The 25,619-nt window shown below is 37.7% G+C and overlaps 1 long non-coding RNA gene across 4 annotated transcripts; it reads right to left on the bottom strand.

Annotated features, from left to right (window-relative positions):
* Window positions 1-18: 18 nt before the first annotated feature.
* LOC123611626 lies at window positions 19-22,377 on the bottom strand. 4 transcript variants are annotated; one of them, XR_006718765.1, is made up of 5 exons: window positions 22,193-22,377; window positions 20,951-21,055; window positions 17,567-17,694; window positions 15,176-15,282; window positions 19-168 (listed from the first exon to the last, which is right to left on the bottom strand). It is a non-coding gene; the product is annotated as an uncharacterized LOC123611626 (long non-coding RNA). The 4 variants fall into 4 exon arrangements; XR_006718767.1 differs by lacking the exon at window positions 19-168 and adding an exon at window positions 5,457-5,599; XR_006718766.1 differs by lacking the exon at window positions 19-168 and adding an exon at window positions 14,967-15,039.
* Between the last annotated feature and the right edge of the window lie 3,242 nt (window positions 22,378-25,619).

The following is a 25,619-nucleotide window of genomic DNA, read 5'->3' as shown; positions in this document are numbered from 1 at the left end:
AATTCTGTGCCAATACCACACTGTTTTAATTACTGTTAAAAATCTTACCTGATCATTCTTCTTCATCAGTGTCTTTTCTGAGCTCTTTTCTATTCCATAAATCCAGAATAAGTTTGTCAAATTCTTTGAAATATACTAGTGAGAGTTTGCTTTGCAATTTTATCAAATCTATAGATCAATTTGGAAAAAAAATTGACAATTTTACTATATTGGGTTTGTCTACTGTAAAACATTACTTTTAAATATCTCAGGAAAATTATGCAAATTTTAGCTAATGGTCTCACATATATTTTGTTACGTTCATTCTTACAAGCTTTCATTTTTCTTATGCCATTGTAAATGACATTTTTGAGTTTCAAATTTACAACAAACCAATACCATATGTCACAGATAATGGCAGGGATCATATCATGAGTAAGACAAGAAAGTAATGAAGAGAAGAAGGAATTGGGCCATGAATAGAATTTGAGATTTCACAGTGTGTAATTAAACACTATGAAGACAGAACTTGGTCCAGTGGCTGTCTCTGGTGGTCTATGATTGGGGTGTAGGGGGGCACAAATAATTTTATATATTTAATTTTCCAAATTATTTCATTATGTATTTTAGTATCATTTTAAGAGAAATCACTCAATTCATTGTTCTCCAGAAAATATTACACTCTGCCTAAACTACCTTTATACACGTGTGTGTACACGCATATGTATATATGTGTTTTTATTTTTGTTTTAACTCTGAAACAAGGTTCTCTGATCTCTCTAGAGGATGTGTTCTATTGTCTCACATATTTTGGTCAGAAGGTGCTTATTCAGTTCATGAAAATTCTTCTATGGGTAACAGTAAAACCATTTTATCCTTAGTAGAAATGAAGAATAATCCTTCAATATTAATAGTTAAACTATTTCTATATGTCATAAAGCTGTGATAGAGAGGAATCATATATTTCAATACTGCATTTTTCTTTTTTGAGTCAGGAAATCTCAATTCCTATATCTTGTCTTCCTGTGGTTAGTTCAGTCCAACAAATACCTCTTGAGGACTTTTTCTGTACCAGGTAGACTGTTACTTGCTGCAGAAAAACACATAAGTTACGGTCTCTGTCTTAAGTGAGATAAATAGTTTCAACAACAGATGTACGAACAGAGCCCCAGATTGTAAGAAATATAACTTGGTTTCCCGCAAGAAGGAGGGCAGGTGGTCATGGAAATTTCAGAGTCCTATTAGCAAGTAATTTAATTATGTACATGGTTCTTTACGCATTGATTCAGATTCAAGTTCTTAATAACTTTCATATCCTAAAGATATGAGTACAGTCCTGTTGCTACCTTTCACACTTATGACTTGTTGCAGCAAGTTGACTAATGAAAAGAGACTCCGTATCTGCCTCCATCTAGTTTGGAAGGTACATAATATATATTTGGAACAAGGGCTGAGTTAGTGCTATATAATATTATTACAGGCCAGTCGCTGTGGAATTGTGGTCTCAGAATTATTTTGTCAAGTTATCTCTCATTCTTTTTAATACTCTAAAGGCAGGACAGAATGATCGAATGTTCTTTGACTGAATGAGAGAAAAAATGCACCCCGAGCATGTGAAAAAATGCACTGTGATGAAAATAAACATATTTAAATTTGAAGTGAATTATTAAAAGAACAAATAGAATTATAACAGATCGGCACTGCATGGAGGTCAGGGAAATGGGGAGTGTACGTACATTTTATTTAGGTCCAGAAATGAGAGAACCAACTACTTAACATGCTCTACGTCACTCGGGGGTCTTTTACTTCTCACCAAAAGCTGCAGTGGAGCATTATTTCTAAAGGAGCCATGCTAATAATTAGAAACATTACAAAGCATGCCAAGGTTATGTTCCCAGCAGGTAAAAAAAACATCGAGATTCAAACCCAGGACTGTCTAGTCCCCCAAGGGTGTGCTCTCTCTTATAGCCTGCAATACTTCCCAGTTATCAGAACTGTGAAATAAAAGCATCATGGGAACCATACAGAGTGGGGTTGGCACATGGTGAGTGCTTAACAAATGCTAAATGTTGTCTGTTTCTGTTTTTATATTTTGCTACCATATAATTAGAATCTTCTAGGGAAAAATAACCAACAGTCAGAGGTATCACCATCCCTACTTGGTTTGTATAGCCAGCATTTCTCACAGTGTGCTGTGTACCTGAAGCACTGGAATCATCTGGGAATTTTCTTACAATGTACATTCTGATAATGAAGGTTTAGGGAGGACCCCAAGATACTACATTTCTAATAACGCTTACAGATGATGCTGATGTTGCTGGTCCAAGGACCGCACTTTGGGCAGCACAAGTTTACAAATCTGTCTCTGAGTCACCTGGTACATTTATTTAAAATGTACCGTCCCATAGTTACTGTCCTGTAGTTACTTACTTAGAATACTTGAACGTAAGCCTTGGGAATATGAATTTTCCACACATCTCCTGGCACTTTTGCACACTAAAATTTAAGAACTATCTGTGTGTTCTGGGGTGCCTGGTGGCTCAGTCAGTTAAGTGTCCAATTCTTGATTTTGTCTCAGGTCACGACCTCATGGTTTGTGGGTTCGGGCCCTACGTTGGCTTTGCACTGGCACTGCAGATCCTGCTTGAACTTTTCCCTGCTCCCTCATATTTTACCCTTTTCCTTTAAGGAGATAATTTCACAAAGAGATGAATCTGGATGAACAGTTATTCCAGATTTCTTCCCTGAGGTGAGTCTTCAGCCTAGAGTTTCTGGTGTGTGTGTGCATGTGCGTGTGTGTGTGCGTGTGTGTGTGTGTGTGTGTGTGTGTGTGTGTGTTACATTTATGGATTAGGCTGATGAACCAGCCACCCATATTTAGAGGGCAATGGCCGTGTGGCTGTCCCTGAGAGTCACAAAGGAAATACAAAGCAGGATATCTAAGAAGGTCAAGAGAAACATACAAACCCAGAGAACCTCAGACAAAAGTCACCGAAAGGACAGAATATAGAAGGATGTTCATGAATGCTAAGAGGTTGGTTTTGTGTATCAAAACAGGATTCTTGGAGAAACTATCTTAAACAGCAGTCTGACAATGTTTAATTCATCTAATACTTACTGGAAGATATTACATGTGTCATGTGCTGGATAAAAGGATATAATCCTTTTCCTCATGGTAATTGAAATCTAGCAGAAGAAGATAGCTTAATAAGGAGAGGTTAAACCTGAGTTCCTGGTGGGAAGAAAGTCAAAGAGCAAAGTACCTTTTCCGGTCATTTTTTTAATTCAGTGAGAAAAACCTATGTCCACAAAGGTTTTTAATAATCTAAAATAACTGGAAAAATCCAAATATCCATCAACAGATGAATGAATAAAGAAATTGTGCTACATTCACACAATGGACCACTCCTCAGCCATAAATAAAATGAACAAATGATGTATGTAAAACATGAGTGTATCTCAAAAGCATTAAGAGAAAGAAGTCAGATATAAAACAATGTACATTCTGACTCAACCTACATAAAATTCAGTAGAAGGTAAAACTAATAATTATTAGCTAATATTAACACTGAGGTTGACAGTAATAAGGATTTCCACACCATGAATACCTACATTAGAAAGATTATTACATAATAACGTAAAACATATACACGCATCTATATACCATGGTACATAGGTATATGTGTATGTATACATCAATATATACATATTGTTCAGGAAAAGGCAGGTAGGGTTTATCTTGCAGAAGATCAAACAATTTATACGTGGAGCTATTAATATAGCCAATATAGAATGGTGGGGTTAATTTATCAATTTGTGAAGAAATTGAAAGGCCATGTCATGGAATTTTCGTTTGATTTGAGAGGCAGTTGAAACTATTATTTCCGAGAAGTAGATTAAGGCAACAGTGTCTAAGGAGTACGGTTCTGATTGTGTAAGGTATTTTTCTTATTGTTCTTATAGAGTGAGACCTGGTGTGTTACAGACAGGAGGATGATTGATGTCAAGGAAGGACCTACAAGGAAAAGAAGGCACTTAACAAAAATATCTGAAATTAAAAGTGCTTCCCTTTTAGTGTAGGTCTGAAAAAGCAGCTACTTTTCTGTGAAATGTACTGGGTCAGAAATGGCAGGAGTTGATAGTAAAAAAGACATGAAACACCCAAAAGGAGGGAGAAGGCCAACTTTCTTGTCAGAAGGGGGTTTTGTCAACAATGGAAATGTTTAAAAGGAACAGCACTTTGGCAGAGAGGAAAAGGAAGTCAATATGGAAAATGTTTTGTTTTATGTTATAAAAAGACACAGAGTGCAACCTCCAGGTGCAGAGGCACCGAGGTTCAGACAGAAAAGAAGTGCAGGAAGTGTAGGTCTGCTGGGCTGCATTTCAGCCAGATTTGTGTTTGATGAACTCTCCAAATCTCACCTAAGGGAAGGAAAATGGAATAAACCGTGAAAGGCAACCATAGAGCTTCTAATGGGATTTAGCGTAATTTTAATTGTGCATTATCACAATACTCCCATAGAGGGACTTCTCTCTGGAATATTCCAGGTCAGGGAATCTCCATCGAAAGGACACAGGATTTGGAGTCAGATCGTCCTTGGGGTAAAGCCAAGCTTGAGTAATTGCTTAACTTCTTTTAACTTCGATTTCCTCATAGACAAAATGGGATAATAACAGCATCCTCATAAGACTTGTGTTGAGGATTAAATGAGGTGATGATGGGTGTGAGGTGCCAGGTTGGGTATCTCCTACATAATTTTCTCTCAAATATTGATCGTTACAAGTCAATATGATAGAGGATGTGAATGTCCTTTTAGTTTCAACACGTCTGTTATTCCCAGTATGTAAAATAGCACACCCTATTCTTCTCTCCTTCAATCGAATGTCGGCGTCCCCTCCTTTCAGTTGTATATATTCTCATTCTGAAACTTATTATTTTTAAAAAGTGCCAAGTTAATTGGCAGCAATGATGCATGGTAAGATAGCATTCACTGCAATTTGTTAAAAGATCCATGAAATGTAATCAACGGCCATCAAGTGATTCTTTCGTTTTTAAGGAAAGAGCTAGATGTGTAATGGGAGTGTTTTTCTTTCTTGGCCTTTGCCTGAAAATTTGCCCTGTTAACATATCATGCCTTGTTGTGACATTACAAGTTTTCTTTGAAAAAATCCCTTTCTCTCTGGGGCACCTGGGTGGCTCTGTTGGTTAAGCTTCTGACTTTGGCTCAGGTCATGAACTTGCGGTTCATGAGTTGGAGTTCCGTGTCGGGCTCTTGTGCTGACAACCCAGAGCCTGGAGCCTGATCTGTGCCTCCCTCTCTCTGTTCCTCCCCTGCTCACACTCTGTCTCTCTCTCTCTCTCAAAAATAAAGATTTAAAAAAAAAATTAAAAATCCCTTTCTCTTAAAATGAAAACCAGCCAAGCAAAGTAAAAAGTATAATTTCCATGCACAAAAAGAACAAAAATCTCTGGGATTTATTTGTTTTTAGCTTCCAAACAAAATCCCCTTTGAAATATCTTGATGTATTGTGAATGTAGTAGTCCTCAAATTTATATCTGAATCAAATGTCTGTGTTTGCTAATCTCTTCACTGTTTTCTAAAGGTTGTCTTCCTTTCTGCTGAAATAATAAATGGGTAAATAGTCATATGTGAGATGCTTGCATCTTTAATATGCCAACACCTTCTGTCTTAGAGGCATATTGTGCCAGATGGAACATTTCACAAACACTATAACAGACAAATTACATTAGATACCCTGGCCAGCACAGTGACACACAGCACCTTGATATAACTCAATTTTGTCTTTGCCTACATCTCAACCATTGCATTTTAAATCAGCAGTGGGGTAGTATAAACGATCATCACTGAATAGAATGATAAATCCATCCACTATGTTTATAAAGCATTCAGCTTCTATTAATTTTTTTCACAGCAATATTTATGCTAATAGCCAAACCTCAGAATGGCAAAGCAAGATTGTTTGTCCCACAAAACCATTCTCAAAAGACAGTACCTCTTTCTATGAGTATTGTAAGGACTATGAGATGAAACAATTGAAATACATTTGAATCCTTGTTTTGGCATTTGCAGCTGAGCAAATGACTTAATGTAAACATTTTTTTAAGTTCTTTTTTTAAAGAAATTAGTAGCTTGAAGGTTGAAGATAAGTAATTCCCATTACACAAAATATTATGACTTTTTGGTATTTAAGGAAGGAATATGCGTTTTTTCCCCCAATATATAAATGGGGAAAGTAAGAGAACACTCAGCAGTAAAATAGCAACTAGAGAGATGGATAGATAGATAGATAGATAGATAGGTGGACAAATAGAAAGAGCTCATCTAATCCTGGGAAGTCAAGAATTTATTTTTTCCAGTTTGAATAATAAAATAATTTCTTGCATAGTCTAAGTGCTTAATTTAAATAAGTAACTCTAGCTTAAAGGCTTTCGTGTAGGTGTTGTTTTAGACAGGAATTAATATCAGAAGTTGCAAGCATTTAAAGATAGAATTAAACATTCTTAAAAAAATTATTTACGACAAAGATGGAATTTTGACAGCCCCTTTTCTTCACAAAGACCTGTCTGTTCTCTGTTGCCTGCCCTATTAACTTTCAGGGCACTTATCTGGGGGGCCTGACTTTGCAGGCCAAGGATTCACAGCAGGCCCTCCCCACTTCCCATCATAAGGAGCTTTTACACGAAAATGTTTCCATTCTCAAGACAAGGCGATAATTATTTTTCTTCATGATGTGGCTTGCCTTTACAATCTAGTTTATTATGCAATTTAGTAGAAACTAAGGAAAGCTTAGGAAATGCCTCATGAATTAAAATCATTGCCATAATTGGACACTCCTTAATCTCATGAAGGAGACAATGAAATTTACAGCTGCATGACTAAGTGCAGAAATTGACAACTTTTTTCAATTAGTGGTCTAAAATATAATTTCAATGTGCTAGTGATGGTGAGTTAATTAAAACATAAAGCACCGGTAAACCACGTAAATCAGAAATTGCATAAATCATAATAAAAATTCCTAAAATTTTATTCCTTTAAAAAAATAATTTTGTAGTAAGCATATTTGGAAATGTGTGATCAAATAAAATATGTTATACAAACAAATCTGGTCAGTGATTTAGCAAAGTATGTTTTTTTAAAAAATCTTTTGATACATCAGAACTGTTCTTTTTGCTGAATTAACTATTTGAGAAAGAAAAAATATATACATGATTAACTAAAACATTCATTATCATAATTTAATATGACCACCATTTAGAATAAAGAATCGGATTTGATAGTGGATCTCTTTTTTAAATGTTTTCCATTATAAAATTAACATAAACACATTTTTAGAAACTACTGAAACCAAAAGGAAATATACCCATAATCTTAACACACCCATAATCTTAATACACATTTCGTTGTAGATTTTTAGTTTTACTTCCTATTCATTTTTTTTTTTTTATTATGCTGTCAGCCAGCTTATACGGCCATGTTCTTTTTCTTATTTTCTGTTGTATAGTCAGCATTTTGAGTCTATTAGTCTTTATAATACTCAATTTTAATAGTTGAAGAATATCCCATTCTGTAATTTTAAACCATCCCTTTATTATTGCACATGGGCATTTTCTTATCTGTAGTTTTACTGTAATTTGAATAGAATTGCCACTTTAAAAATGGTTGGAAGAGGTAGAATTGCTAGCTTGAAGCACATGAACTTGAAATGTTTCTTTGGCTATGCTTATTTCTTATTAGACTTTGAACAAAAGATACTTCGTACACAATTTAAAAACATATAAGTGAATGGATATTATTGTGAAGGTGTTCTTTCCATCTAAAAGTATTCCCCCAAAACTTAGGAAGACTATGGAATCATGGGGAACTGAACTGGACTGCTCCTACTTACATGTGACCCAAGGCAAACCACTTAACATTTTCTTGGCCCCAGTTTTTCCAAGTGTACAAAAGTACAGTATTGGTATCTACCTCTGGGGTTTTTTGCTTGAGTATTAAACAAGAAAATACACGAAAAGTACTTAATATGATATCAAGCAAATTGTAGGTCTCAGTAGTATTCCTTAATTCCTTAAAAATCAATGCTGGTATTGACAATAATATATACTCAGGCCCTTGATAAATAAATTCATTAAATAGCATGTCTAAAAAAGTTTAGCTAAAAATGCATGATTATTAAATTAATACTAGTAACTAAAATGTCCTGAAAAGTCTCAGATGGGCTGGGCTTTTTCCCCCCCTGGGATTGGCCAGCAGTTTGGGCATCATATAAACTCTCTGGATCAGATATCTGTACGATTGATTGAATTGGCCAGCTAGTCGATCTGAATTGGCTCTTGAGACAGTATTTATCAAATAGATGTGTCTCTGAGTGACGTGGATGGCTATAGGCATTCACATCTCACACTTCCACAATGACATGAGGATGTAATGTGTTCCTCTCAAGCTTTAATTTGGCAAGGAATCTCTGCCTCTGAAAGCAAGGATGTGACAGCTGTCTGAGGAGGCACACAATGTAAGGGAGGAATTACACAGCTGCAAAGACGGGGCGCTGCTCTGTCATTACCATCATCATCATTTAATATTTATCAGGGTGTCCACCATGTGTCTTGTGCTTTCCAGGCTGCAGGCATCCCTACGCCTCAGGAGAGAGAAGCAGATGAAAGTCAGCACATGCCAAAGATGAAACAAACACCCACCCTTCATCAGATGTACCTGCAATATTTAGAAAGATGCTACTTATTTCTGAATGCTGAGCTTGTACGTGCTGGTGGGCAGCTTCCCAGCCAGCAATAACAGGCCTTCAAAAGGAGAAGAAGCAAAGGTGAGATTGGGGAATCTTTTTAAGCAATGATCCTGATGCAAAAATAAGGTTGAACACTATTTTGAAGGTACGTTCTTCCTCTTTGTCTCTGTTGCCCCAGACGTGAGGTAAAGAAAGTGGATGGGACACCTTGGTTTTCAAGTGTCACATTTAAGATGTTAAATCACTCAGAGAAACCATTCATTTCTGGGAGGTTACTGTAGAGTAATGGTAAACGGTCTGTACCAAAGTGAGGGTTTACATTTTGATATAAGACAATACTATCAGCAATTTTTAATGGCATACTTTTGCTCGATTAATGTTTTTGACTGTAGGAGAAATTAAGGAAAAAATAAAAATATATACAAAGAATATAATAAAAATTAATTCCTTAAATCTACCATGTTTAACATTTTGTGTACTGCATTTCTGTTTAGGCATTTCTCCATTTAGGAAAGACTTTCCTTCTGAAACTTAATTTTCATCAATAAAATCTAAGTAATTTCTCATTAAAAATTTAATTATTTTTATTATTCTTTTAAATAGTTAATTAGCAAGAAATGCTTTATGATAAATAACTAGAAATTCTATTTCCTGGGACAAAAAGTCATGCCCACTTTAAATTTCAATGGATACTAACCAGTCTTTAAAAACACGCATATAGCAAAAGAAGTAAAGACAGAAGAGAATTAGGGGGACTAGAATTTCCCTTGTCCCTCAAACACAGCTATATTGAAGTCAGAACACTTGGAATACCAAAAATACAGGCTGCAGAGTGCCAGAAAAATCTCCGCAGGTGGAAAGAGACAGCTTGGTGGGACAGCTGGGTGCATATATGCGAACTGGGAGAGAAAATGGGCGGTATAGACATGGGGAGGGGTGGCAACAGGGAGGAACCCCTGTGGTGCAGAGACAAAAGGAGGAGAAAGAGAAGCTGTGGAAGTGTGGTACTGTATTTGTTGCTTTTTTTTTTAAATGTAATTTATTGTCAAATTAGTTTCCATACAACACCCAGTGCTCATCCCAACAGGTGCCCTCAATACCCATCACCCACCCTCCCCTCCCTCCCACCCCCCATCAACCCTCAGTTTATTCTCAGGATTTAAGAGTCTCTTATGGTTTGCCTGCTTCCCTCTCTGTAACTTTTTCCCCCCTTATCCTCCCCTCTGGTCTTCTGTTGAGTTTCTCAGGACCTACATATAAGTGAAAACATATGGTATCTGTCTTTCTCTGTCTGACTTATTTCACCTAGCATAACACTCTCCAGTTCCATCCATGTTGCTACAAATGGCCAGATTTCATTCTTTTTCATTGCCAAGTAGTATTCCATTATATATATAATCCACATCTTCTTTATCCATTCGTCAGTTGATGGACATTTAGGCTCTTTCTGTAATTTGGCTATTGTTGAAAGTGCTGCTATAAACATTGGGGTACAAGTGCCCCTATGAATCAGCACTCCTGTATCCCTTGGGTAAATTCCTAGCAGTGCTATTGCTGGGTCATATGGTAGATATATTTTTAATTTTTTGAGGAATCTCCACACTGTTTTCCAGAGGGGCTGCACCAGTTTGCATTCCCACCAACAGTGCAAGAGGGTTCTGGTTTCTCCACATCCTCTCCAGCATCTATAGTCCCCTGAGTTGTTCATTTTGCCTCTCTGACTGGCGTGAGGTGATATCTGAGTGTGGTTTTGATTTGTATTTCCCTGATGAGGAACGACGTTGAGCATCTTCTCATGTGCCTGTTGGCCATCTGGATGTCTTCTTTAGAGAAGTGTCTATTCATGTCTTCTGCCCATTTCTTCACTGGATTATTTGTTTTTCGAGTGTGGAGTTTGGTGAGCTCTTTATAGATTTATAGATTTTATACTAGCCCTTTGTCCGATATGCCATTTGCAAATATCTTTTCCCATTCCATCGGTTGCCTTTTAGTTTTGTTGACTGTTTCCTTTGCAGTGCAGAAGCTTTTTATCTTCATTAGGTCCCAATAGTTCATTTTTTGCTTTTAATTCCCTTGCCTTTGGAGATGTGTCAAGAAATTGCTGCCGCTGAGGTCAGAGGGGTTTTTTCCTACGTTCTCCTCTAGGGTTTTGATGGTTTCCTGTCTCACATTCAGGTCCTTTATCCATTTTGAGTTTATCTTTGTGAATGATGTAAGAAAGTGGTCTAGTTTCATTCTTCTGCATGTTGCTGTCCAGTTCTCCCAGCACCATTTGTTAAAGAAACCGTCTTTTTTTTTCCATTGGATATTCTCTCCTGCTTTGTCAAAGATTAGTTGGCCATACATTTGTGGGTCCAATTCTGGAGTCTCTATTCTATTCCATTGGTCTATGTGTCTGTTTTTGTGCCAAAACCATGCTGTCTTGATAATTACAGCTTTGTAGTAGAGGCTAAAGTCTGGGACTGTGATGCCTCCTGCTTTGGTCTTCTTCTTCAAAGTTACTTTGGCCATTCGGGGCCTTTCGTGGTTCCACACAAATTTTAGGATTGCTTGTTCTAGCTTTGAGAATAATGCTGGTGCAATTTTGATTGGGATTGCATTGAATGTGTAGATTGCTTTAGGTAGTATTGACATTTCAACAATAATTATTCTTCCAATCCATGGGCACGGAATGTTTTTCCAATTCTTTGTATCTTCTACAATTTCCTTCATAAGCTTTCTATAGTTTTTAGCATAGAGATCTTTTACATCTTTGGTTAGGTTTATTCCTAGGTATTTTATGATTCTTGGTGCAATTATGAATGGGATCAGTTTGTTTGTCTTTCTGTTGCTTCATTATTAGTATATAAGAATGCAACTGATTTCTGTACACTAATTTTGTATCCTGTGACTTTGCTGAATTTATGTATCAGTTCTAGCAGACTTTTGGTGGAGTCTATTGGGTTTTCCATCTATTTGCGGTGTACAAGAGACTCATTTTAGACATGAGGATACCTTCAGATGTATTTGGACAAGAGAGAAACCTCTCCGGACCACAGACTGGGGATGAGAAATACAGAGGCAGCCAGTCGGTACTTTGCAAACAGCCTCAATAGCTAAGGATTGTTTTCAGGGTTGCGAGACTTTGTCCAGACCAAAGCTGGCCAAGTGCGTGCACCAGCTCCAGGGCTGGGTAGTTATCTTGGAGGTGCACAGGGAGAGAATAGACCCCCTCCCTTGAGTACTGTGTGAAGAGGGTATATTGCCCCCAAGGACAAAAGACCCTGCAGGTGCCAGCCAAAGGCCCCTTGGCAACTGGGTAGAGTGGTGCTACCCCAGAACTGGGTTTGTGTGGTGTGGGATCCTTTATATGGTGCATTCTGCATCCCAGCCAAGGGCCTAGGTGGTGAGGGAGACAGTGGAGCAGGGCAAGCTGACCACCTGCACTACTCTGTGAGGACTGCCTGAACAGCTGGTTTGAAACACCAAGTCTGGGGAAGAGAAATTGGAGTGTCACCATTTTTCTCCCCAACATCAACACGGTGGGGTTTCAGAGAACAGAACAGCGGCCCCCAGTGGAGGTGGGACCCACTTATACCAAACCCTGCCCGTCTGTTCCTGGTAATTTACACTGAGCAAGCCAGATGGCCTCGCCTCCTCCAGACCAGCACAGCCACCGGTCCCAGGCACCAACAGACAACTGTCTGAGGTTTTGTATGTTTATATTATTTGTTTTTGCTTTTTATTTTCTTCCCTTCTGTTCTCTTTTCCCTTCTGTTTCTTTCTACCCTCCTCTTCCCCCCCCAACCTTTGGAATCAGGCTCATAGTTTCTGATTTGATTTTTGATCAATTCTTATTGTATTTCTATATCTGTATCTATATATCTATATCTATATACACACACACTGTATATATATATATATATATATATATATATATATATATGTTTATATAGATATCTACATATAAGGCTATATCTATTTATCTATATATAAATTTATATATATATGTCATATATATTTTTTTTTCTTTCTCTGTTCTGGTTGTTTGTTTAATCAGGGATTTTTATTCTTTTAACACCTTTTCTGTATCTTTCTTCTTTATTTCTCTCTCTCTCTCTCTCTCTCTGGCTTAAGCCTTATAGTTTCTTTGATTCTCTGTCTGGTCTTTTTTTTTTCACCCCTTTCATCTTTCTCTTTGTATAGGATAATGTTCCCTCCCCCCTTTCTTTTTTTCCGTGGTTATTTCAATGAACAAATCAAATCACACCTGGTGGAAGGTACAAACAATCCACCACTACGAGTAAGGACGAGCTTTGCAGAGGACTGACCAGTGGGAGAGGGCAGCCAAATATGCAAAAACAGAGTGCATGCAACACACTCCAAAAACACTTCCTGAAGTGCCAGGTCCTGGACAGTGTATGACCCCTTTTTAATATAGTAGTTCTCACAGGTGCAGGATACATAGCAAGCTATTAAAACACATAAAAGACACAAACTGGGCCAAAATGACAAAATGGAAGAATTCTCTTCAAAAGAAATTCCAGGAAGAAATGACAGCCAGAGAATTGCTCAAAACAGATATAAACAATATATCTGAACAATTTAGAATAACAATCTTAAGACTAATAGCTGGATTTGAAAAAAGCATAGAAGACAGCAGAGACTCTATTGGTGTGGAGATCAAAGACCTAAGAAATAGTCACGATGAATTAAGAAATGTTGTAAATAGGTGTAAAATAAACTAGGTGCAGTGACAGCAAGGATGGAAGAAGCAGAGGAAAGAATAGGTGAAATAGAGGATAAAATTGTGGGGGCGCCTGGGTGGCTTGGTGGGTTAAGCGTCCTACTTCGGCTCAGGTCATGATCTCACGGTCCGTGAGTTCGAGCCCCGTGTCGGGCTCTGTGCTGATAGCTCAGAGCCTGGAGCCTGTTTCAGATTCTGTGTCTCCCTTTCTCTCTGCCCCTCCCCTGTTCATGTTCTGTCTCTCTCTATCTCAAAAATAAATAAACGTTAAAGATTAAAAAAAAAATTAAAAAAAAAAAGAAGATAAAATTGTGGAAAATGATGAAGCTGAAAAAGAAAAAAAGAAGGAAAGGAAATTACTAGACCTCGAGGGGAGAATTAGAGACCTAAGTGATTCAATGAAATGAAATAATATCTATATCATAGGCATTCCAGAAAAAGAAGACAGAATGAGCCAGAAGGTTTATTTGAACAAATTATAGCTGAGAGCTTTCCTAATCTGGGGAAGGAAAGAGACATCCAAGTCTAAGAGGCATACAGAACTCCTTTCAAAATCAACAAAAACAGGTAAACACCATGACATATCATAGTGAAACTGGCAAAATACAAAGATCAAGAGAGAATTCTGAGAGCAGCTAGGGACAAACAGGTCTTGACTTACAAGGGTAGACACATAAGGGTAGTAGCAGACCTGTCCACTGAAACTTTACAGGCCAGAAGAGACTGGCAGGAAATATTCAATGTGCTGAATAGGAAAAATATGCAGCCAAGAGTCCTTTATCCCACAAGGGTGTCGTTCAGAATAGAAGGAGAGATAAAGTCTTTCCCAGACAAACTGAAGCTAAAGGAGTTCATGACCACTAAACCAGCCCTGCAGGAGATCCTCTGCTTCCTTTTGCTCTGTGAGTGGAAAGCAGCAAAGACTACAAAGGACCAGAGACATTGCCACAAACACAAAACCTACAGATAACACAGTGAAACTAAGTTCGTATCTTTCAATAATCACTCTGAATGTAAATGAACTAAATGGCCCAATCAAAAGACAGGGTATCAGAATAGATTAAAAACAAAAACAAAAAACAAGATCCATCTACATGCTATCTACAAGAGACTCATTTTAGACCTGAGGATACCTGCAGATTGAAAGTGAAGGGGTGGAGAACCATTTATCATACTGTTGGATGCTAAAACACACACATATACACTAAAAATCTACTCCTACAAGTAATTTATGAGAATTTCCATCTGTTTATGCCCTTGCCAAGCCTGGGTACTGGCTAAAGTTTGACATTTTATTATTGTTATATTTGCTTTTTTTATATAAAAATTGGTTAAAGAATTATTTCATATGTTTATTGACCATTTTAGATTTTTCTTATGTGAATATATTATTTATTTCACCACTGAAAACTTGGCTATCTTTTTTTTCTTTTTCCCCTGACCTGTGCTAGCTCTTTACATTTTCTGGTGTCAAAGCAAAAATTGCACCAGACAAAAATAAACACACAAGGAAGACTCTACTCAAGGCCATTTCAATAGGGTAGAGGCCAGAACTCCGAATGAACTCAACTCTGTGGAATTGAAGGGCAGGGAAGTTCTAAGTATGGGGGTGAGACAGAGAACGCAGGTCATCTGTGTTTACTAACTAGCTTTACCCAGGAGAAAGTAAACTTTCTCATAGAGCTCTGACAGGAGGGAGACGCATACTTTCCCAAAGAAACTGGAGATACACGTGGGGTTCTGTCTCGCTTGAAGATTGCATTTCGAAGAAGTATCTCCTGGCTCCTTGAGAAAGGTATTCTTGGGTCATGAAGCTGTCAATAGATGTTTTAAAATTTTTACAGAGAAGATTATAGGAAGATGGCAGAGTAGGAAGCACCAGGCATCTATGTCACCAGCTAGACAATAACTGCACTGGCACAATCTATCTGTGTAACTGCTTCGGAAATGTAGAGCCTACTGATTGTTTGACACTTCTAGGGGAAGATATGATTGGTAAATCAAGGTTTATTTTGCTTAATCCCATCTCTTATCACTGCAGCAGCTACCTAGCCCCAGCCCTACTCATGGCACACAGCTATGCACCCACTCCATACACACAGCTTGTGGGGACCAGAATGTACAAAATGCACCCTATTCTCCAAATAGTTGGATCTATCCTTTAATTGCGGGCTGCGGCTTCCAGTTACAAAGGTACAGACAAAAAAAAAAGCTGCGGCCATTGTTGCATTTCAGCCATTATTATGACCCACTGCCCCACCCCCGCCCCACCCCAACTGAACTTCTGGGAGATTTAAAGGGCCAGTGCCCTTCTTCTTCATCATCTTTACCTGTCCCCCATTTGGGGAGCCAGACATTAAAGACTGGAACATTCAAAACCAGCTGCATATATGGGGAAAGTTAGAAAGTGACCATGTATTCTCAGGGAGAGGCAGTATGGTGGTGCCTCAAAAAGTTAAAAATAGAATTACATCTGGTTCAAAATCCCACTTCTGGGTATATACCCAAAAGAAGTGAAATCAGGTTCTCGAAGAGATATTTGCACACTCATGTTCACAGCAGCATTATTCACAATGGCGAAAATGTGGAAGCAGCCCAAGTGTCCATCAAGAGCTGAAAGGATAAGCAAAATGTGTATACACATACAATGGAATTTTATTCAGCTTTAAAAAGTAAGGACACTCTGACATATGTTGTAACATGGATAAAACCTGATGACATTATGCTAAGTACAAGTGAGTCACAAAAAGACAAATTCTGTACGTTCCCACTTATGTGAGGTACTCAGCGTAGTCAAAATCCTAGAGAAAAAAGTAGAATGGTGGTTGTCAGTGTCTGGGGTGCAGAGTTTCATCTTCATAAGATTAAAAGGGTTGGATATGATGATGATGATGATGGTTGCACAACATCATGAATATATTTAATAGCACTTCATCGTACACTTAAAATAGTAAAGATGGCAAATTTGATGTTATGTGTATTTTACCACCATAAAAAAAAAACACTGGAAAAAAAAAGATTTACATATATCTCAAAGGGGCACAGAAAGCACTTACAAGCTTTCTAAAGAAAGTGCTCTAAAACAAGTAGGTCAGGGCCTAGAATCAGGAAGAAGCTGAGGGGAACATTAAGAAAGGTTGTTGAATTCTATGTTACAAATATTTTCTCCACGTCTGCCACTGACATTTTAACTTATATGCTTTTTTTGTAAAAGGATTTTAATTTTTACAGAGTAATTAAGGATTTTATGATTTGTATTGGTTTCAGAAGATTCTAAGTTTAAAAATATATTTTTCCGTTCTCTAATGTGTGTATTTTGGATATTGGTATTAATTCATCTGAACTTATTTTTAGAAACTAATATTTTTCTCCAAATTCTATGGCTAAATATCCTACTACCACTTATTTACCGGCCCATCCTTTCTTGTCAGTGTTAATGCCAACTTTATTTTATACCACGTGGTGTTAATCATGGGGCTACTACTGATCTCACTCTAGTCTGCCTATGTATCTGTTTAGAATTCATGAATGAGGAGAAACAGACTATGTAAAGAATAGTGAAAGAGAGTGTTTGGGGCTGAGAAAACAGAAAACGTAGAAGTTCCGAGATGGGAAGGATCTCGTTTTTTAAAGAAGGAACAGGAGGTTGGTGTGTCTAGAACGCAGTAGGTCAAGAGGAGAACGGTTCAAGATCAAGTTTAAAATATGAGGGGGGCCGATCACACGTGGTTGGTGGTGCTTCTGCCTAGTGAAACTCACAAGGAGTGTGGGTGGACACATTTGTGGTCACTGCTTTTCTGGAGAAAATTAGAGACAGGCAAGGTCTGTCTCTTCTCCAGGCCTCCCTGGACCTCTGTCCTCCTCAGACCAGTTACAGAAGAACCTCCATTGGATGGTTAGGGAAATCTCAGAAAAGTACAGTGTGGAGATTATGTGGAAGTTCAATCTAAATTACTTGCTCCCTTAGATTATGCAGAAGCTCTTCCAGACTCAGCTGTTGAAATGAGTGTCCTATATAACTTTCTCTCTCTAGACCCCAGGGCCCACTCAGTCCCATCTTCTCCCCACAGCCCTTTTAAATTTTCCCCAGGTCCACACCTTTAGACATTCCGTAAAAAAACACACTGGTCTTCCAGGGATAAGGAGCTTCATCCTCTTCAGCACCTTACAAAGTTGTGAGCCGGTGGGATTTACTTATATGCCAGATTATCTTACCATAAAGATGCCTGAGGAGAAGGAGGAGACAGAAATCATCAGGTTCCATTAAAGTGTTACCTTTGGTTTCCTAAACTTTCAATATCCAATGACATCTCTATGTTATAGTATTTTCCTTCTTTTTAATGGCTTTTAATGTTAATATAATACGTGGATATTTAAAGATCTATACTGGTATCATGGATTGCAAGCAAATATCTGAAGAATAATAGAAAACCTCAGAGCCTTTGGTATTTTTGGAGTGGATGGGTGGGTACTGGTCATATATCCTCATAGGCAAAGTCTTAAAAATTTGAAGATGATTATGGTGATAAAACCTGCACTTAAATAATGTATACACGTATGATCACATATACTATCCTATTTGAGTCTCACAACATCCTTAGAGATAGGTTTAATTATTATTTTCCCCACCTTACAGCTAAGAAACAAGTTCAGTAAGAAGAAATTGCTTTATTAATAACATATATGCACACAGAAGATGGATCTGGAACCCAGTTTCTCTAACTTTGTAGCCCTTTCAGACACACCATTCTGTCCTTATTCTACTAAAAAATTTTTTAACGTTTATTTATTTTGGAAGGAGACAGAGACAGACTGGGAGGGGGGCAGGTGCAGAGAGAGAGGGAGACACAGAATTCAAAGCAGGCTCCAGGCTCCGAGCTGTCAGCACAGAGCCTGATGCGGGGCTCAAACCCACAAATGGCGAGATCATGACCTGAGCCAAAGTCGGACGCTCAACCGACTGAGTCACCCAGGCGCCCCTGTCCTTATTCTATTTAACTAGGGAGGCAGCAATATTGTCACTCTACTCTTTACATTTTTTAAGGGCTACTATTAGGAAAATGAACAATTAACTCACTATAAGAAAACAAAAAAACATTGTTACTTCTTAGTCATGAAGGCAGAAAGATTATGCGAACAGAAACTTGAACTAATGAATAACTTTTTATCATGAATTATAATGTAATACCTGTAACATTTAGCTGTAACAATATTTTAATTTTGTGAAGCTTTCTGTAGTACGGTTCGCACACTTATATGAAAATCAAGCAGAAAGAAATATTGAAAGAATCTTAATGGGAGCCATTACACAGATAACCTACATCCTCAGAATATTTATAAGTCAAAGAAAACTATTCCATTTCTCCATTTGAGAAATGAAGGAACTTTGACCTGAGGGAAACTTGAGAAGCCACTGATAGCTTTACTTGGACATATTTTTGGAATCTCTATGTTCATCTCCTCCTTTTCTTGTGATTCTTCTTCACCATTTCTCCTACCTCACCTGGGGTGTTTTCATGACAGTGTTCATTCAGATACATAAACGTTCTCCAGCAATATGCATTTTAGAGTGGTCCTTACTGTATTTTGAAGATGGTTTTAGCTCTTCAGGGAAAACAAAATAAAGACAAGTCTTTAATTATAAGCTGAATTTCCAGGCAACAAGCGCTATTTCTACTGTGTCATTTAGTCATAGACATTCTTTTATGTAGACACTGGGTAGTGTATGTGGAATAGTGATCGTTTCTCTTGAGTATTATAATTTAAGAGCTGCTTGGGTGCACTGGAGATGATAACGTGCTCCCTTTGTTATAGTAAGAGGCTATCACACCAGTCAGAGTGGCTAAAAGGAACAAATTAGGAAACTACAGATGCTGGCAAGGATGTGGAGAAATGGAAACCCTCTTGCACTGCTGGTGGGAATGCAGACTGTTGCAGCCATTCTGGAAGACAGTGTGGAGGTTCCTCAAAAAATTAAAAAATAGACCTACCCTGTGACCCAGCAATAGCAATACTAGGAATTTACCCAAAGGATACAGGAGTGCTGATGTACAGGGGCACATGTACCCCAATGTTTATAGCAGTGCTTTCAACAATAGCCAAATTATGGAAAGAGTCTAAATGTCCATCACCTGATGAATGGATAAAGATGTGGTTTATATATTCAATGGAATACTATTTGGCAGAGAGAAAGAATGAAATCCTGCCATTTGCAGCAACATGTAGAGAACTGGAAGGTATTATGCTGAATGAAAGAAGTCAGTCAGAGAAGGACAGACATTCTATGTTTCCACTCATATGTGGATCCTGAGAAACTGAACAGAACACCATGCGGGAAGGGAAGGGGAAAAATAGATACAAACAGAGATGGAGGGAGGAAAACCACAAGAGACTATGAAATACAGAGGACAAACTGAGGGTGGATGGGGCCTGGGGGAGAGGGAAAATGGGTAATGGGCATTGAGGAGGCACTTGTTGGGATAAGCACTGGATGTTGTATGTAAGCCAATCTGACAATAAATTATACTCATTAAAAAAAGAGGCTAGACTTTATATTCTTAATTCATAGTCGCTTCCTTTTATCGAAAACTCTTCAAAAACATAGGTCATTTGATTGTCTTGCAGCTAAAATTTAGGGAGAATAATACTTGGCATATAGTTAATAATGCATAGGGATACCAAACACGTATTTGTGAGAGAAAACACTCTTTCTGAGTTGAACAGATAATTTGCAACCTGCAAAAACACTCTGACAAACTGAGCCGGGCAAATTGGCCATTTCAGGTCAGCTTGGCTGTTCTTGATGTATTCAATGCTGAACAATGTCATAACAACACTGCATTTTATTTCTACAATCTCCATGCTATAAAGGAAGTCCCCTAGGTGCTAAATAAGACTAAGAGCAGTGAAAAGTTGTTGTACAATAAACTCACAAATAATTTAGCCATTCCAAGTGGATTTATAATACACCTTTTGTGTCGAAATGACACAACACAACAAAGAAAACAAATCTCAAATTAGTGTGTGTGTATATAAAATTAAAATTATATATTACACATAAATATATGATTTAAAAGCCAAGAAAAGAAAATTGGAGAAGAAAAAGAAAAAGGAAAAGGAAGTTGACTGGAATAGCGGATTGTCTCCTCAGAGCCAGAGGGTCCCATTTCTCTTTAGCAACAGGACAGATAGAGTCCCCTTGATTGATTTTTTTTCTGTGGTTTGAGCTCTGGTTCTGAGGCTCTTTGTTGAGCATTCATAGCTAGATTAGGAGTCCAGATAAACTACGATCCCTGTTTTAATTAAGACCAGGAGGCAGCCATAGGAGTTCTTTTGAAATAAATTACAGTGTATTTTCTCCATGAAGAGAATCAGGAAGCTAGAGCACAATAAGAAAGAGAATGAAAAGTAAAGGAAATGGGAAAATGCATTGGATGGTACCACTGATTGTTACCAAAAATTAATTTGTTCTTTTTTGTGAACCTTTTCATCAGGAGAGTCTCCATCAAGTGCAACATGATGTTTCCAATGAATGTCCTCAAGGCAATAGAAGTAAAAATTCACCCTGTGTTGCAGCAAATGCTCACCCTGAAATTGAACAGAAGCGATCAATTCAAGTCCAAACAATAACATTTAAACAAATAATAAGAAAGACTCCAGATCAGGGGATGATATAATTAAAAGGCAGCCTCTTGAGAACTGAAAAGGTTTGGGGTTTAAAAAAATCCAATTTCAATAAAAAGAAACCTGTTGAAAAATGTAATCATATTTCAAAATAATTCACTTTTAGAGGAAAATACTTTTTTTTTTTACATATTCAATTCAGAATGGAATATTGAACCTGATTATACAGAGGATAGCAAGGGCTGCTTTAAAGTGTTTTCATTATAATTGCTTTGATTTTCTTTGTTACGATTGCTTGCAAGATCTCAGAGGGCAGATTGTTATTATCTCTATTTTTTTCAGAGAAAGAAATGGACACAGAGACATCCAATGATATATACCCAAGTGGTAGAGACAGAAACTTGGTTTCATGAGTCCTCATCACCAATGTGTTCCTATAAAACAAGCATTTTTTAAAAAGCAAATGACAACAATATTTTTATGAAACAGTTTCTGATTTAATATCAAAGTTTAATTTATATAATATATGATTTCTAAACTTTGGTCCTTAGTTTTGAGATTTGGAGCTGACATGTTTCTGATTAATGAATGTACGGATCACCTTGAGTGAATATGCCTGTGGTATTTTAGAAGCTTTTGGGTTTGTTTTTTTTTTTTTGTAATTTCGAAATAATTTTAGACTTTAAGAGAATTGAGGGCACCTGGGTGGCTCAGTCAGTTAAGCATTCAACTCCTGATTTCAGCTCAGGTCATGATCTCACAGTTCGTGAGTTCAAGCCCTGAATCCGGCTCTGTGCTGACAGAGCCTGGTTGGGATTCACTCTCTTCTCTCTCTCTCTCTCTCTCTCTCTCTCTCTCTCTCTCTGCCCCTCCCCCAGCTTGCACGTGCATACACACATGCTCTCTCTCTCTCAAAATAAACACACATTAAAAAAAAAATTGTAAAACTAGTACAAAGAATCCCTTATACCCTTTACCTAGATTCTTCAAAATATAACTAGAATTAATAATTAAAGTCAGGAAATTAATCTTGATAACAATATTAATATTTAGATCTACAGACTGGTTTTGCCAACTGACCCACCAATGTTCTTGTACGACCCAGGATCTAATGTAAGACGAGGATTCATTTTGTTGTCCTGGATTCCTATTTTCCTTTAATCTGGAAAGGTTCTTTCATTGACCTTTGTCTTTCATAACCTTGATATTTCTCCAGAGTACTGGAGTGTTAATTTGTAAAGTACTTCTTGCTTTAGTCTGATGTTTTCTCAGGACCATGTATTTGTGCTAAGAATGCCACAAAAATTCTGCTGTGCCTTCTTGTGACATCATGCTTATCTCACACTCATGATGCCCATAGGTCTTATTACTGGTGAAGCTAAGGTGATATCTGCCAGATTTCTACACTGTAAATTATTACTTTTCTTTTTGTATTTAGTATCATGTGGGGAGATGCTTTGGAATTATGTAAATATTTTATTTCTCATCACGCTTTTGCCTAGCATCCATAAATGATTCCTTACTGAAGCGACTATTGTATTTTGTATATTCTAAATTTATTAGTTGGAATTCTGCTTTCAGCAGAACCGTACATTACCTACCATTTATTCATTCTTTCAATTTTTTGATCAGTATGAACTCGTGGCTTCTTATTTTAATGTATGGGTAATAATCTAGTACTATCATTATTTATTTATTTTTTTTTCCGGGGACATTTTATAAATCAATCTGTTGGAAGTGTCAGAAAAACAGGTTATAAAGGTGAATTGGTATGAGCTGGTAAGATCCCTTTTAGGGCTAAATTTCTATGCTCTGGATGTTCCCACATATTGGAATGTGTCTGAGGTGCAATTTGCTACCACGCCTTCCTTTGCTGGAAATATATTTATGAACCTAGAGACCATTACTGGGTTTCAAAAGTGTTTTTTCTGCGCTGAAGTCTGATGGTCTGCCCGTAGGCTAATCCTTGGGCTCAGCCAGACACTGCCTTGCTCTATTTCTAACCCTGCCTCAGGCTATCACCCAGATCCCTTCACTTATCCATTCCTTCTGCGCCCCGGAAAGCCCCAAACACTAAAAGTTCTTCAGCTTTATGTTTCTAATTTATCAAAATAATAACATCATCATTCCCCACTCAGGTGGCTCTTTGCAATGTGTAGGCTGTCATTTGGGTTCTCCTTATTAGCGATCCTGAGACCAGGATTTATTTGTCAGTAGTATGCTTGAGCAGTTCAGATAACACAGGTGGAGACATGATAAAAGGCATGGAAAGCAGCCAGTGGAAGGTGTGCTATTAAGCCAGCTGACATAGCATACAGGTTGAGCTAAATCCTACTTGCACTCTGGAAATTGATACAAAACACAGACGTCATAATTAGGCAATCTGAAGTATAAGGCAACTAGAGTATTTATATATTAATTCTAGAGAGCCAACGGTTGAGAGTTGCTCCTGGAGCTGTTAGTTCCTCAGTATTCTCCCTGTTCTGTGTATGCACACACATGAGTACATAGATAGTGAGGTTTTCCATGGTTTCAGGGGGAAAAAAAAGAAGCCAGTGTTTTCAGAGTTTCAGATACGGGAAGTTTGTTATTGGCTAAAGACACTGAAAGATGCTAGAGTTATGGGTGAGGCAATGATAAGGTCTGCTACCCAAGTCCTTTTGTGTATTTTATTTAAGGCTCTAAAAGAATCATGCCCAAGTAGGGAGGATAGATGTCATTTTCATTGTATAAATTAAATAGCTGAGGTGTGGAGACGTGAGTGGCAAGCTTAAGGTCACATACTGTAATGTATGTACATAAAGGATAGGGCTAGACAATTGCAGCGAATAGGGGAAAAAAATACAATGTCTTCACTTCCCTTTTTTAGAGTATGGAGTATGGTATTAGGTTGACCCTTACAGGGAAGAGATTTGCTCCTTAGCTTTCTAAAGTGGACCCTGGGACCTCTCAGCCACAGGAAGTCCTCAGACATACTCCAAAGTGCAAAATGGTACGAACCATCCCCATTTCTCGGTGATTTACATTTTGCTGCTCTGCTCAATTGATACCACTGAGTAATGACCTATATTTCATTTCTTGCTGACTTTACCTGCACATTAGGCAGTTTCTATTAAAGTCCTAATGTACCAAAGCAAATGGCTGATCCGGAGATGGGCACATACAGCCCCAAAGTTTCCTTAGAGTCATCCACCATGAGACCCAGTCAAGCTAATGCCTGGAATCTAAAAACTAGGAAATGCCTGAGCTAATTCAGCACTAAAAATAAAGGAAGTGCTCCATATTTTTACCAGACATAAATGCAATTATAGATCTAAGAAGAACAGAATTACTGAATAGTCAAAATTATATCAATTCATTTATTTACTATTTTATTTACTATAAATAAATATTTATTTATTTAGCTTATTAGTTATAGTTCATTTATTGATTCCTATTATATGCCTACATCTGTGTAAGCACCAACACTATAAAAATACAAGTCATTGTCCTTGCTTTTATGAAACATACACTCCAGGGAAGTATGGAATGCAAGGAACTCCCTAAAAATTGAAAACACTTGTGATGCAAAATGGTAGTCTACAATAGAATACAGGGTGGCGGAAAATGAAACTGGAATGACAGATTGGATCCAGATTGTAAAGGGATTTTAATGTGATGACAGGGGTTTTGGATTGTTTTAGGTAACAAGGAATCAGTGGATTTTTCTTCAAAGCAGTGGTATGACTTAGAAACAATATCAAGAAAGTGAAGAAAATTATGACTCCCTCAATTAGGCAATCCGTTCTTGAGCACTATCGTCTCCTTCAAAGAAATGCCCTGCTATTAAAAATGACCTAATGATTTTATGGGCCATTTGGTCACAACTTTTTAAATTTTTAAAAAAAGTAATGTTTATTTATTTTTGAGGGAGAGAGAGAGAAAGCAGGGGAGAGGCAGAAGATCCCAAGCAAGCTCTGTGCTGATTGCCTGACATGGGGCTCACACTCACTCCAAGATCATGACCCAAGTCGAAGTTGGATGCGTAACCAACTGAGCCACACAGGCTCCCCTTTTTGGTCACAACTTTTGAGTAACTTGCCTTTTTTGTTTTCTTTGAGGGCACATCCTTTGCTTGCTGATATTTCATCCGTGATTCTGACCCACCTGTAGAAAGCATTAAAAAATCCATAGATAAATGAGGGGAATATTATAGGTTCTGGATCTTTGTAGTCCTTTATCTCTCACAGAAATTTTTTTCAAAGGAAACTTCTGAGTATTCCCTGCAGAATAATTGTCTTATTGGTTCAGTGAAGCAATGAAAAACAGGCGATGAGAATGCCTAAGAAGAATATCAATACCAATAACATGTAAGTAGTGAGGTTTTGTCATATCCCAGACACTATGTCAGGTTCTGCAGGCGGAATTGGGAGTAACACGGGTAGATTCACCTCCATCCTAATCTGATAGGTGGGTAAATGTGGAGGGAGAGCTGAATCATGGAAAGAGCAATGAGATTTGGGGACGGGGATGTGAATGCCACACGAAC

Source organism: Leopardus geoffroyi, chromosome C2 (genome assembly GCF_018350155.1).
Source record: "Leopardus geoffroyi isolate Oge1 chromosome C2, O.geoffroyi_Oge1_pat1.0, whole genome shotgun sequence".
In the NCBI taxonomy this organism is placed as follows: domain Eukaryota; kingdom Metazoa; phylum Chordata; class Mammalia; order Carnivora; family Felidae; genus Leopardus; species Leopardus geoffroyi.
The sequence above is the reverse complement of the archived record's forward strand: the minus strand, read 5'-3'. Positions and strand labels throughout refer to the sequence as shown.